The sequence below is a fragment of the Cupressus sempervirens genome, chromosome 1 (assembly GCF_028749045.1).
Source record: "Cupressus sempervirens isolate cs-2001-9-10 chromosome 1, ASM2874904v1, whole genome shotgun sequence".
NCBI lineage: Eukaryota > Viridiplantae > Streptophyta > Pinopsida > Cupressales > Cupressaceae > Cupressus > Cupressus sempervirens.
Window position 1 is genome coordinate 559999753 of NC_143118.1, and position 15142 is coordinate 560014894.

At 35.4% G+C, this 15142-nt stretch overlaps 1 protein-coding gene across 1 annotated transcript in view; it reads right to left on the minus strand.

Annotated features, from left to right (window-relative positions):
• Positions 1-15142, minus strand: part of LOC149578670 (protein RADIALIS-like 3) — a 65356-nt gene that overhangs the window by 30078 nt on the left and 20136 nt on the right. The window lies entirely within an intron of this gene.

Here is a 15142-nt window from a genome sequence, read left to right on the forward strand (position 1 = left end):
TGTGGTCTTCATTTCTTTGAAAGATCAATGTTCTGTCACCAAAGTCCGAGTTCTGCCTGCGGGTTTCTCCCATAACACCGACTTTTCGCCATAGGAATATTGGAAAGGATTTGAGTTATTGAAAGAGGAGCAACATCCATATCGAAGCAACTCTTGGGACCTGATATGCAGTGTAACTATGATCAACTACTTGCCAAGCCACGAAATAAGCCCGATACCATATTTCATTAGCACCAAGATTTGGCTTACTGGCCAATAACAGAAGATACTAGGACTGCATCATTTTAGCTTGCCATTGACAACTTCACAGTTGATAATGGGCGTCTGCATTTTGTTCCAGACTCACATTTCGAACCAGAATTAAGAGACCATAATACTCTTCAGGGTGATCGTGATAAATCCCATACAATTCCAGCTAAACTTTTTGAGGAAGACAAACCCAAGGTCGCAGAATTAAAACGTGGGATGCTACTGTGCATCACGAACCAGTATTACATAAATCAGGTGGCAACTACAACAATTCTAATTAGAGAAGAGAAAAGATATTATAATGCTTTAATAAACATTATATTATCTCTGTTTGGTAATATTACTCAAAGATCAAATAAAAACGGAAACCCGAGAGATGTGATAAGAAGAAAAGTATGATGTCAGTAAATAATGACATGTGGAGCCCCCTTTTTAAGTAAGGGTTATTTCTTAACGGAATGCAAACCCAAAGGAAACTTTTCATTCCAAATAAAAGAAGCTTAATGTAACGATTTAAAGAAGATCATGATAGATGTTTAATGATCAATTAAACATTAGGGACATATGCAAGAATCGGGGGAAAAGAGGTATATGGAAAGACACGGGACTAAACAGAAAAGGGGTGGTAGAAAATCTTTCAAGAATCAGTTATTGGAAACGACTGAGAAACTAACAGAAGGAGGAATAAATAAGTGAACAGCAGAGTAATCAAGGGTTCCATTCTTCCTGCTTCCAACTATAGACTTTGTGCTCTAGAAGGGAAGGAGATTCTGCAAAACTGTTCTATTTTTCTTGAGAGGCTGTGAGAGGCAGAGCATGGGCTTTTTCCTTCTTTTCTTTTTCAGAACTGTGTGCCTGAGATAGAAATAGGATTTTGATAGTTGATGTAATATTGTGAAAGGAGTTTCTATCTTTCTTGAAATAGCGGTTTGTTTGTAATGTGCACAAGATATTTTGTGATCTTTTGCAGTCAGGGAAGGGAGACTGAGGGTTAAGTATATCAGAACCTTGATTATGGTGTATTTTCCTTCCACTGATTATGAACTTTGTGTCATTTTCAGTTTTCTCTAAATTACATTTCAATATCATTGTTTTCTTGTTACATCCTCAGTTCAAACATCTTTAAAGGCTCTGAGTTTTATTTCTCTCAAGAGAATGGAAGATATATTTTATTTCATTACACAATGCAATGTCCAGCAAATGAACTTTGTGTCACTTGTTGTTCTTTGCTTTCTTTCTATGCAGTAATATAAGTTTACGCATCTACGCTGTATTTACAAGTAGATGTTTGATATCCTTTTATGCTTTCTGGTAAAAGCATTCACATTTGATTCATTGAATATTTCATACGGGGAGCTGTACCCGGTAAAATTCAAAGAAAGGTTATCAACCCCGTGATAACCTATCCAACTATTGGTGTTAGCTTGTCCTTCCACTTGGGCATTCAGGGTCAGATTTACATGTATTTCCTCAAGGGACAATCTGTTCACTAACACCTTGATTAGGGCAAAGGTGAACCCAACAACTCATCGGAGCCAAAGCTCGTAGCAACAACACTGTTAACCCCAGTCCATGGTGCATAGAAGGCCACAAAACTTGTACCTCATCTACTTCTATTGGTACAATGTAGTAAATGCCAATTTAACTAGTTATGTCTCTAGAAGGGCATCAGGCATGGCTTCGGGCGCACATGTAGCAATGCATATGGTCTGTGAGTAAAACAAGTATCTGTAATCAAATACTTTGATGGGCATGGACTAGATAGTGGTCCATGGTGTTGACATCATGTCATTCTCTCTTAGAAAATTCTCAGTGTCTTTCTACGTAGACCCTATTGTCATGGTCTTGTTTATTGCAGTTCAAAAGGGCATTTTTCATTGCATACACCAACGACAACAACAATCCTGATTAATCTAGTCTTTCAAATGAGGCGCCATGGACCATGACTGTGGATGCCAACACAATGGACAGGAGTTTCATTGTAATTGTTCAATTAGGTAACAAGAGTGTCTTCAACAGATGTGAGATTACTAGCATTAAATTGATCATCATTTTTGGCATGGTAAGAATCTGATTATCATCAAATATAACTTCCTATTACATACTGGAGGGTATCGTTTCAAGGAAGTTGAATAGTCATAACTACCAGAAAGGTGATTTAGATAAGTATGAAGTGTTTATGAGGTAACAATTAAATAATTATGGTAACATCCATCCAATAAACGATGACAAATGATCTATAATAAAAAAGGGCAACTATTGGCATAATAATTGTTATCATGAAGAGGGCTGATTATAAAATCAAGATGATGCAATCAATTCAATATGACAAGGTACATAAGGGAGATCAAACAGATTCCCTCAAGCAGATTAGATTATTTAATAAATAAATATGTTTCCCTTATGAAGCACTCGATAAGAGTACAACAAGTTGCCATCACAAATCAATGGTGCAAGCATTTCATAGCACTTATCAGAAATATCATCGTCAGTAGAAGCATAAGAAGTTATTGATATATTTGTTAACAATATATTGATATTCTTGCAAGAAAAGAATGTTGGTACTTTACACATGCTGGCAAATATTGTGCAGACTCAATCTTATGACAATAGCTCCAAATAAGCTGTGATCTAGAATTCATTAGTCATCTAATGATCAGGTAAAGTGTAATAACCCTCCTCAAATCTGCTCTCAAAAAATGCTGATGAAAGCTCAAGGAATTTCATCAAACAATTCACATGCAAGGGACGTATGACTGATATAGTATTTCAGCTGGCTTCAAATGACTTTTTCTTCAATTCGCATCAATGAGAATCTTGTGCTAGAAGACTACAATGGACTACACAATGACCTAACATGAGTGTGCTACTAATTTTGACAATATTAAGTGCATATATATGATATAAGCATGAGAAATGAACACTTACAGCCAACTGGCATTTTTACAAACAGTTGGTATGCAAACTAAGTAGCTGATAAATAATGATATTAAATTGCTTAAATGACACCAGCAACTATTATCTTCTTAATTGCAATGAAAATTACAATGCTCATGAAATATGGCCAAGACTTTGGCATTTACATGGATTACAAAATGATAATGCTGGTATAATGCACACTTACAGCTGAAAGCTTATAACACCCTAAAAGGCTATACTAACAAAAGAACCTGGTTGTAGATCGTTGTGATAATTTCCTTCAATGCTGCCCTTTCTGCTTTGCTTTTTTGGTTCTTCTTTTTCGGACTGCTCTTTCGTATCCGCTTTTTCAGCCTGCTTTTTCGGTTCCGCTTTTTCGGACTGCTTTTTCGTATCCGCTTTTTCGGATTGCTACTATGTTGAATCTCAAGACCATATCTTTCAATGGCGTCAAGATTTTCAGCTTGAAGGGATTTCGTCCTTCAAACTATTGAGATATAATCTCCAGAAAATTCCCCAATTTCTTTGATATTTCCAAGCATACTTAAAAGAAGCTCTTCCATTTCTTTCATAGTGTTCTCACAAGGGCTCCATCATTCGTTTTCTCAATGTGGGATAAAACATAACTCCCTTTATGTAACTTATGTCTCCAATGTGTTATAAAATAAAGGGGACTCTTTTAATTTAAATATTTCCCACAAACTATAGTCTATGCATTAATAAAAATAAATATTAAATTTAACTTTATAAAATAGCTTTATCAATGCATAACAAATCTTATCAATGATAAACAAGTCTTCTTGTCGATTTTAAACAATTACCATCGACATACCGTTGCCCCTGGATGTTCGACCATGTCCAAGATGACTTACTATAAATAGTAAGTATGCCCAAAGTTGCCTCAAAACCCCTCAGAAAGACTTGCAACTGAAACTATCTAGGCCAAATGGCCTCTAAGTCCCTTTAATGTTTTGGTTAGCCTACGGGACCATGGGGAAATAGGCTAACAACAACATCATGCTATGAATGCTAAAAAAGGGACATTACATAAAGTGAGGCTCTTGAAGCAAATATTTTTGATGATTGAGATTATGAGTATTCTTCTATATGAAGAGTTTGACACTTAATCAAAAGAAACCTTGTACAAGGAGGTCAAGAGATTGATATCAGATTTAGAGGGAGTCTGACAAACAACCTTGGATGAAAACGTCTAGGGGTTGATATCTACTTAATGAGTTCTTCTCTATGATTGTAATGCATTCTTCTTTGTGAAGTTTGGGGTAAAAACCCCTTGTTCCATCGTCTAGGAGCAGCTATGGTGAGTTACTAAATGATTTTGTTGAAAAACATTATGAAAGGTGACGATCCTTCATCAATATTTGATTATGGTCGTTGTTGTGAGGTGACGATCTTAACAATGGCTTGACCTACTATCATGATGGACTACATTAAGTTGTTGTCTTGTAGATCATGATAACTTACTTGTTGTGATGGACTACATTAAGTTGTTGTCCTGGAGATCATGACAATCTAATTGCAATTCATGATGAACTACATTCAGTTGTTGTCCTTGAGATCAGATAATGCCTATCCTACTCTAGGATATGATACAAAGAAAATATTTTCTTGGTAGGCGTCATGGACATCATGCGAGTGCATATACCAAGAGAATATAGGTATGATGAATATCATATGATTGATATTTTTTGTTGAATCATACTTTGGATGATATCGAAAGATAACATCTAATTTGATGGATATATGTTGATATCCTTAAATGTATCATTCCAAAAATATCATATTGAGATTATACATCTCTATATGCTTGAAAGCTTAATGTGTTCTATAACAATCCTCCCTAGCTAAGAGGGAGTTTTAATGTTGTAGCTTCAGTCGGATTGAATAGATCTAGAGATAATCCTTCTATAATAATTGGTTAATCATCAATTAGACAAACTCTCATATATCTACTTATATATAAATATATACATGTATTATATATATATATATATATAAAATTATAATTTATATGTTTATATATTATTGTTATTATTGTCTAAATGATTATTAGCTTCAACATTACCATAGAGACATGTCTCCTCTATGCATATTTATATACATTCAAATATGCATTTGGAACACACGGAAATAATGGAAGTGTTATTACATTTGTAGTGATCCTTATACCTTAACAATGTTGAATGTGCAGAAATTTGGTTTTTCAACAATATCCCAATGAGTGTGGTTGATAGTCCCCATTGGTCGAATTTGGTGACTACAATGACAGTTTTGGAAAAAAATGGTACAACGCCCCTCCTTGTAAGAATTTGAGTGGAAGGTTAGTAAACAATCGAAATCCACTTGAGTTCATTTTCATATTTTAATTGTTATTTCATTTTATTAAATCAAGATTGTTTACTAAGACTTAATTTCACTTTGATTTTGCAAGTTGCTTGTCAATGCAATTGATAGGGCAAGAGCAGTGGACAAAAAAAGAGTGGAAGAAATATGGCTGCACCATTCTATCTTATGGGTGGACAGATGGGAAGAATATTACCATTACTAATTTTTTGGTTGCTTGCAAAGATGTAGTGTTTTTGAAATATGTTGATGCATCCAATAAGGTTAGAGATGCACACACATTGGCATTAATGTTGGAGAATGTTGTAATGAAGGTGGGAGTAGAGAATGTCGTGCAAATCATCATGGATAATGCGATAACATATGTGGCAGTGAGTAATTTTAATTTATTATGTTGCATATAAATAATGAATTTGATTATCTGATATTATTTAATTTAAATTTGAAGTAAAATATGGAATGTTGGAAACTAATTATTGAATTCTTACTAATATGCCAAGTAGAATCTTTCAAGAGGGGCACCCTACTCTTTTTTGGTCACCTTGTGCAGCATATGTCCTTAACCTTCTTTTGGAGGACATAGGAAAACTTGATTGAGTGAGTCCATTTGTGGAAGATGCAAGGTAAAACACCGAGTATATCTATAATCACCCTTGGTTTCTAAATTTAATGAGATTCTTCACTAAAGGGAGAGATTTGATGAGACCTACTATCACAAGGTTTGCAACAGTTTTCTTGACTTTGCAAAAGTATTATCAAAACAATATCTCCTTCAAAACAAATGTTTGCGAGTCTAAAATGGCTTGAGTCACCTTACTTAAAGAAGTCTAAAGAAGAGGTTGTGGCATGCATATCTTTGACAAAAAATAATTGGACAAGGCTATTGAGATTGTGAAGGTAATTTCAAAACATTAATTTTTTAATTATTCTTGATTCAAGTCTCTCATTGTTAATCTGTAACTTGCTATGTTAGTAACTTCATTAATTAATCTTCTTGTAAACTAATTTGTATTTTTCAAATTTCATTGTAGATGTTTGAGCCCCTAGTTAAAGTTTTGTAGTTATTTGATGGGGAACAAATCCCAATGGGATATCTTTATGAGGCCATGGATAGGGCCAAAGAGCTTGTTAGAGATTAGTACAATGGGGACAGACTCAAATTTGATCCCATTTAAGAAACAATGAATAGGAGGTGGAATAATATGCTCCACCAACCCATTCATGCAACAGGCTACTTCCTCAACCTCTATTTCTGGTACTATAATTCTTCTTCAGATTTTACTGACTTCATTTTACTTTTTTTTTTTGTTGTGTACGAAGACTTGATTTCACTTTCTATTTGTTTTAGGCATGATAAATCATTTTCAAATCCTAATGGAGAGGTCATGTAAGGCCTCTCTATATGCATTGAGAGGATGATATCTGATGTTCCACAGAGAGACCTTGTTGTGAACGAACAAGGTATCTATGTGAAATCAAAGGTAAATTTGTTCTCTTCTAAGCTAGCAAAGAGAGCAAGAGGCACTCAAACCCAAGGTAAACCATAAAAGTTTAAAACATTTGCAATTTTGCCATTTGATAAGTTATGTTTTCTCTTTTCTCATTGTTTTATAACTTATTAATAATTTATTTTGCAGATGCCTAGTGGCAAAGTTGGGGTGGCAATACCCCCAATTCAAAGTTAGAATCTTGTGCCAATCTTGTAACTCATCCCATTGTGAGCATAATTGGAGCTTATTTGAGTACATCCACACAAAGAAGAGAAATAAATTGACTAAAAAACACCTCAGTGACCTTAATTATGTGCAATATAATCTTAAGTTGCATAGGATGCAGTACCTAGTCCACTTGATTTGGACGATATAGATCATTATTCTGATTGGACAACACAAAACCAGGTTCCATTGTTTTCAAAGGATAACATCGCTGATTTGGAGAGGTAGGCCATAGAGAGAGGGGGGGGGAGGATTGGATTTCACATTGGATGACACTAAGGAGGAGAATGTGTTAGATGAGGAGTCAATATCAGTGCCAGAGGTAGATGGAGATAGATCTTGGATGGAGAGCGAGGAAGAACAGACCACTCAATCACGTCCAGTGCAAGGTTCCTCTTCTAGAACTAGAGCCTCTCCTTTTTATACCAGTAGAGATGGAAAGAGGAAGATGTGATTGTAATGATGTATTTACTTCTAGTTTGATAAAAACTATTTACTATTTTGCTTCCCATCGTCAACATTTTGCATGAGAAGTGATTTTTTACCACTTTGCATTTATATATATCTAAAGTTTGCTTGTTTCTTTTGTGTTCTCATTAATTAACTCATTGGATGCATCTTTTCATTGAGTTTTGCAAAAGAAATATTTTTAATTAAATTTAAGTTGTTTTTTATGTTCCCAAGTTGTTTCCTAAGTTTTTTTTAAATACTCACCGAATTTTTCTCGAGTTGTTTTTTGGCTTGGCAAGTTTTGACTAAGAGACTATTCCATCTATGATGTTTGTATTAGAGACATGGTAATAGAATTCTATTCAGTTGAGGTAAATTAGTACTGATGATCAAATTATTCATATTCTCACCGAGCACCTTGCCAGAGCGAAGTTGTGCATTTTCGAGACAAACTTGAAATTGTGGAAAGTGAAGCCCTTATTGAGAGGGAATCTCAACATTAATGATTTCTTGAAATGTACTATAATGCATTCTTCTCTGTAAGGGAGAAGTTTGAGGTACAAGCCCTTGTTAATGCATTCTTCTTTGTGAGGGAGAAGTTTGAGGTGCAACCCCTTGTTAATGCATTCTTCTCAGTGAGTGAGAAGTTTAAGGTGAAAGCCTTTGTTCTACCCTCTGGAAGTAGCCATGGTGGATCCATCCTCTAGGAGTAGTCGTGATGGATATTAGGCAACTTAGCACTGGGTTTATTCACCCTCTAAGAGTTGTGATGTCCCCAATTTTAATGTAATAATTAATTAATTGGTCCTAGAAATTAAATTCAATAATAAAGGACATATGATTAGTTAGTAGATACAGGACTCAAATTAATTAAGTAATAAAAATAAATAATATTATTAGCCTAATAAAAATCTCTAGATTCTTCTTGGAGGCCTTTATAAGGAGATAGTTAGGCATTGTAATGGAATAGATTGGATATGACTCTTCTTTATATTTCCGGAGGCTGAAGGCTAAGGAAGTTAGTGCGCACTTTCGAAGGTGGATGACCCTCCCTATTCTACTTGTCACAGTTTCGGTGGTGCACTACCACCCTATTCTATTGTTGGACGTATTGCTCGGATATCTCACCGTGTATACCAGATGTGCTAATCGTCGTCATTTGGCAACTGCTCTATATCTTCTCGAATAGTGCCTGATGCCTATGTAACCTTGAAGTGTCGTTATTAATGGATCTACAAATATTAGTTGTGTTGCCTTCATTTGACGATCATCCCTAGAGTCTTATGTGTGTTGGCAAATATCACCATTATTGTTTGCAACTATAAAATATTGTTCGGTGAAACTATTATCTTATTTGGCATCCATCTTGTTGTTGCTCATATTATTTGGAGTGTATTCAATAGCAATGTTCTTCAATTTGATAGGTGTTGACTAATCCTTGGCAGTAAGGACAATACACAAGCTAGCTCGTGTGTCAACATACCGTATAACCTATTGCTATCTCGTATGACATCTCTCCTATCTACCTATTGGTCTGTACTCCCGCCTTGCTATCTGTACAATAGTCTACTCTCACTACACGCCAAAGTCATTCCAGTCATACATACCCCTTCAACTTCATTGTACACACTTTAATTTTCCATACACCTTGCCTTCCCTTCATCTGTATGACAGCGAAATTCACTCCCATAATTTACCATACAACATATAAGATATTACTGTACAGTCATCCTATCTGCCACCATACAGTCTAAGAGGTAGCTCCGTACAACAATTCCCTCTCCAATCTACATGCCCTGTGTGTCATTGATCTTCGTACTGTTCTAGTTTGCATACCCTCGGGGCTGAAATAGAGATATTTGGAATTTTTGCCTGCTCTTGCCATAATGGAACATTACAAGAGTAGCTATAGTGAATGTCATGATGAGATGAAAACATCATGTTGAGTGATTCCATGATGAGCACTTTTGTTCATTTGCATTTCCATTAATGGGAGTAGCCATGGTTGATATCACTACATAACTTAGATATCAAGAAGGATTCCTCCCTAGCTAAGAGGGACTGTTATGTTATTATAGTTATGGTCAGATCCTTCAGGCCAACATAGATAACATAAATGTCTTATAGGCTTATTGGCCTTAGACCTTTATATGGGCCAGTTCATTAATATAATTATAAAATTAATTATATAAGACAAAAAAAATTTGATAGGTAAAAGGCCATGAGGCCCAAGATTGTGTTTAGATTTTAAAAAACCATCTCAATTGGGCACCAAAGATCAAAGATGGATAAGTATCCTTAGAGTATCCCTTACATAAATCTCAAAGTAATTTAAATAGTTTTAATGCGTGTTTTTTACTTCCGAATTTATAATTTTTCTCTTGATACTTCCTTGTGAATATAACTAGAAAATTAAACTTGGCTACGATCAAGTTGTTAGAATGAAAAGAAGTATGCTTCATAATAAAAAATGAAACTTAACTCCTATTAACTTTAAAAATCAAATACTATATAAGGAAAAGTTTTGAATAACCGAAAATGTCACTTATTAACATTAAACTTCCATGATATCAACTGAATTTAACATGTTTATTTTGACAGTAAAACTTTAAACCAATTTCGCTTCAAGAAAAAGTATCTAACCTATACTTAAATCATATTAGCTTGTCTTATTAGAATCTCTTCTCCATTTGCTCTTTTGTTAGTGAGATTATCTACTTCTCTATTAGCTTCCCTATAAATATATTTTATGATTGTTTCTTCGAGTTGATCAACGATGGCTAAGACATATTCAAGTTTAGAATTAAGGATCTAGTCCGGGGTCTCTCTTTTTCTTAACACATGTAGGATAGTTTGTGAGTCTCCTTTGATAACTAATTTATTAATACCTATCTCTCTACTTAGAGTTAAGCCTTCTATCAGGGCCTCTAATTCAGCTAAGTTATTAGACATTACTCCCAAAGATTTGGTGTATTTAGTTAGGCATGAACTGTTATCCGAACAAATAATGCATCCTAAGCCTATTGGTCCTGGATTACCTCTAGAGGCCCCATTAAAGTTTAACTTTGACCATCTTGCAAGAAGGTTCCCATATACATTTTTCCTAGCGTTCTTGTTGGATTTTGAGTATATCATTAGTGGATTAATTGGTTTAAACCAAATTTTATGCATCTCTGCATCCCAATCTGAAAAGGAACATTCCTCCTTATATGAGTTATTGAGATTATTGTTAGCTACCTCAATAATACAAACCTCCAGTTTATTAAAAAAGGATGTTAGATCTATCTTTTCATTATAGAAAAGTCTTCTATTCCTTTCTTTCCATAATTCTCATACGAGTATGGAAGGGGATATTTTCCATATATTACTATAAACCTTAGAACCATATTTCGACCAACTTTTTAAAAAATTTAATAGGTTATCAAGGAATGTGATTTGCCAATTTAATTTCTCACATAACCAATACCAAGAATTCTTAGCAAAGGGATAGTCATAAAGAAAGTATTCAATGTTTCAAATTCTTTTTCACAAAGTGGGCATCTAGATGGTCCTTCAAAACCCATCTTGGTGAACCTATCTGCTGTTAGAATTCTCTTTTGAAGAGCAGCCCTAAGGAAGATACCTGTTTTTGGAAGACATGCCAAATCCTGACATAGATTTAGAGGGGTGTCAATCTTGTCCCATTGGTGAGAATTTACTATCTTTTCATACCCTAGTTTAACTTTATAATTTCCGTCTTTCGAGGTTCCCCAAATTAATTTATCTTTCCTATCTTTATGATCTTCCTTCCTACTTTTTAAAAATTGATTTAAAATGTATTTTTCCTCTGTTGAAAGTGGAGTTTGACCTAGGATTTTCCATTGCCACCCTCCATATTGATTATCATTAATTTTAATTTTATAATCACTCACATTCTTACTCCATTGAGGTGAAAGATTGTTTTTTATTTTTATAGATAGATTTGCACTATCTGGAGAAGGGAGCCCATCCAATGAGTTTTTCCTAAAATAAAAATATGAGAGAAATAATTAATTGTATGAGACATTTATATAATTAATGGGGTAATCCTTGAAGAGTGGTGATCCTTGGTGAAAGGACGCCATCAGTAGGTATGGTTGGCAAAAACATTGTAAGTCACTATGATCACAACTTACAAAATTGTGACTTCAAGCAAAGTCTCATGACATTTATGCAATGAGCCTTCATTAAGATAAAAATCTAATATATATAGTCATACATTTAATCATTTAAGATGTTAATTCATAATAAAACTCTATCTTTCTTAAATAAACAATATTTATCTATTTATAATAATATTAGATATATTATCAAAAATGAATATTGTTCAAAATATGAAATGTGTATTATGCATGGAGGTAGAGGAGAATGTTGATCACCTCTTTGTTCAGTGTAAAATGGCATATCAATGCTGGATCTTTGTCCTTCAAAAATTAAATTTCAGTATGCCCCTTCCAAACACTTTATGGGATATGTTCCAAGATTGGCCAAGTCCGATTAACCACTCTTACTATTCGTGTATTTTGAAGTGTATCCTAGCAACTATTATTTAGGCAATTTGGTGGGAGAGGAATAAAAGGATTTTTTTAAATCAACCTTCGACATTGGAAACTGTGCTGTCAGCATTAGAAGTTGCAGTGAAGGAAGTTGTGGTAGCCTATATCAAAAGAACTTCTGAACATCTTATTGTTATAGGTTGGGATATTGCTTTGGCTAATAGATGGATTTCTTTGCCTTCTCCATCTTATCAATTCATTACATCTAGTGGTCCTCGTGAGAAAGTTAATAGAAAGTTTGTGAAATGGATTCCCCCTGCAAGAGGAGATTGCAAGTTAAATTTTGATGGCTGCTCGAGAGGCAATCCTGGTGAATCGGGAGCTAGAGTGTGTATAAGAGATCATAATGGGCAAGTGTTAGGTATGTTGGCTCAAAAATTGCCGGTTGGTATAAACAACAAAGCTAGAGCCATTGCACTCCTTGGTTTAGAACTAGCACTTCAGCTAAACATAGTTAATATTCACATTGAGGGGGATTCTTCAGTGGTTATCAATTCATGTGTAAAGAAAAAATCAAAGAACTGGAAGTTTGGTTATATTCTGGAAAAAGCTTGGACAATGATTGATAAATTTAAAGGGGTGTCCTTCTCTCATACCCTCAGGGAGGGAAACTAGGTCCCAGATAATTTATCCAATATTGGTTGTGACTTGAAGACTAATGAGGCAAGTATTATAGAGTTTATTCTTGCCAACTTTCCCACTTTATTTACCTTAATTCAGCAAGAGCAAACCTTTTAATACTAGCTTGATCCCTTTATCATTTTATGATGGTTGCACAAAAAGTATAAGTTCGGGTTCAGTATTGATTGAGTTACTCTTGGCTTAATGTTTACCGAGTTCAGTATTGACCGAGTTACTCTGGGATTAATGTTTACCGAGTTCAGAATTGACCGAGTTACTCTTGGCTTAGTGTTTACCAAGTTCAGTATTGACTAAGTTCACTAAGTTCGAGTTCATTATTGACCGAGTCACCCTTGGCTTAATGCTTACTGACCAAGCTCGAGTTTACTATTGACCGAGTTACTTGAGGCTTACCGAGTTATTCAGTTTACTGATTACTGAGTTCCCCCAGGCAGGGTATTGACCGACTTCCAACCAAGTGTTTGCCGAGTTAACAAGGAAGTGGCTCGTGCCGAGCTATTTGATCATAGTTCTCACTGAGTGCTCACGGGTATACTGTCCGACCTATTTGATCTTGTTGAGTGATTTGGGTCCATGTGGTGGTATGGTGTCCAAGTTTGTGAAGGTCTTAAAGAGGAATTGTAGTGGCACGGAGCTGCTTTGATGTTCGAGGAGGTTCACATGTGTGAGATTATGGTGAAGTCATACTAAATCTTTCTGCACTGCTCAGTATCATTTTTTGTTTTCGTCACTTGAGTACCTTGTGTGGTTTTACATTTGGCAAGATCAAATCTGCATTTAAGTCAAAAGCGTGTCTCAAGTTGATTAAGGATGACATTAATAGATGGTAATAAAGTTTTTTTCCATTCCAGTACATACGGATGCAGAATATTCGTTCCTTATTCAATTTTGGGGTTGTCAATCTTGTTCTTCGCTCTATATAGTTGCAATTGGGCTTTGATGTAATGGCACCTTATTTATTACTCACATGGGAGCAGGTGTGTCATACCTTTTGAGTGTTTGGTGGGGATTTTATAGGCGATCAATGGATTTCTTTTTATGACTCCTTCCCTACTCCCTTTGCTTGCCTTCTCAATTTCCAGAATGTTGTTTTCATTGGATGCTTGTGTGAAATGTGAGTCTTGTCATCAGTATCATAGAAGCATCCTACCCAAAAATTACAGAATTTTTCTTCAACCGGTGGTAGATGAAGATGCACTCTCTCATCCCTTGGATGATGAGATGTTGGATATTATGTTCATTTTGCTTTCTTCTTCCACCTGTCGTGCGATTTGGAATGTCATTGGGGAGGACTTCTTTGCAACTTCTAGACAAGTATTATATCCTTCATATTTGGTCTCTATTTTTCTATCTAATTCTATGGATCTTCTTCAGTCAACATCGAGACTGGAATCATTGCTTACAAGGTGGTCAGACCAGAGTTTTGGGCTCAAAATAAACTAAAGCGAGCTATGCAAAGTTATGATTTGTAGTCCAGAAATGCCTTGGTGGGAGGATTGTTTTTAAGGACCATGCTCATGCAAAAACATGAAGTTTTGGTGACTTTCGAGGCATTACAAAAGGCATGTGAAAAGCACAACTCACGGCTCTTGACCAAGACCGTGCAAGTCACAGCAAAAGCTCTGGGTTTTCAGATGTCTGAAGGTGTGAAGAAAATTGGTTTTGCACTGCTTGACATCTTGGGTCTTCCAATTTCTGATGCACATGCAATATCTGCTCATAAGAAGATGCCTCTGGCTCCCTCAATTCAGTTGTTTCATGAAACTAGTGACTGGTCGGTTCCTGCTCTAAGTGATGTTGGCTCGGGACACCTTGTCCAAAAACCCCATTTGGATCATCTCAAACCAACAATCTGGGGGGGTATTTCTCATGTTGCTATTGAAGGCTCGAGCTCAGGATGGGAGGTGGCTCCACTACCATGCTCTGATTTTGGTCGGGGTCACTCCGTATAAACTGGTTTGACGTCCACTTCTACAAAGGGTGTCGAGGACATGGAAGAAAAATAGTTAATTGGCATTCTTCTGTTTTTTGGACTATTCTTCTAAACTTCAGGCATGTTTTGTAAAAGGTTTGAAAATTTTGTTTGTATTGAGCCCCTTATGCATGTTGTTTTGATACGCTCGAAAATGCAAAATTTGATAAAGTTTGAATTTTGGCGAAATTATGTTTTTTTCCATCGATAAACTATGATTGTCAATATCAATGCTTGTAATTTGTACATACTGCGATGAT